Source organism: Colobus angolensis, unplaced genomic scaffold (assembly GCF_000951035.1).
Source record: "Colobus angolensis palliatus isolate OR3802 unplaced genomic scaffold, Cang.pa_1.0 Scaffold100, whole genome shotgun sequence".
Taxonomy (NCBI): Eukaryota; Metazoa; Chordata; class Mammalia; order Primates; family Cercopithecidae; genus Colobus; species Colobus angolensis.
In genome coordinates, this window is record NW_012110920.1 from 4,890,144 (window position 1) to 4,891,235 (window position 1,092).

Below are 1,092 nucleotides of genomic sequence, written 5' to 3' on the forward strand. Positions count from 1 at the left end.
TTCTTTCTTTCTTTCTTTCTTTCTTTCTTTCTTTCTTTCTTTCTTTCTTTCTTTCTTTCTTTCTTTCTTTCTTTCTTTCTTTCTTTCTTTTTCCTGCAAACCGTTTTGTGTTAACTTTTTGTTAACTTGTGTTAACTTTTCCTGTGACCTTCCATAGTTCCCCACCACCATCATCCTAAAGAAAAAGGACTTCCCTGGTTGCCTTCTCACCAGTTGTCCCCTCTCCAGCCCCCGGGTCTAAGCCACTAGGGATTTCACCTTGCTGTCCCATCAGAAAAAGGACTTTCTGTGACTCCATCCTCCACCACTTGATAGATCCTTGAGCTTCCTGTTCCTCACCAGTTCTTCTGGGTGTTGGTGAACTGAATAGAAGAAACTGAGCGGGGTAGGCAGCCTAGTCTTGAATTGGGGACGTAGAGATCGGAGAGGAGAGAAGCCAGCCTGGGCAGATGATGGCATCAGGTGGGGGATCAGATAAGGCATAACCTGGGAGAGGCTGCTCTGATATCCAGAGTGGAATCATGAAATTATACTCAGTTCAGCCTCTTCCATGTCTGTGCCACATAGTCTAAAGGGAAAAAAGAGAAGCCAGACCAGCACTCTGTGATCATTTCTGATTTCTCTGCAGACACTCTAGCATTATAAAAGTAGGTTTACCTTTATGATCCATCTCAAACCTACTATGCATTTGGGTTGCACCGGAGAAGGATCCAGGTCTAAAAACAAAACCAAAATCTCCTTATTCTGGCCTTGTTGCCTAGCATTCCTTTAAACAGGGAACAAAGTCTTTCATCACACAATCAGAGCAAAGGCCTGATATGCTAATTTGATTGAATATAACAGAATGGTATGAATCTGTTTCAAAGTGAAAATGGTGATTCAGAACTGATCACATAGTGATGTCAAGGGCCCGGGGACAGAAAGAGCGGCATACAACGCGTTTTAATATCAGGTATCGGTCCTTGGGACTCCCAATTAACAGGGAAAAGGAGTTAGCTCCAACACTGCCAGGCCCCCCACTCCCCTCAGCTTCCTCAGCTCCAGGGGCCGCTGGGTCTGCTTCAGGCACCCAGTGTGCGGTTGTGAACAAAT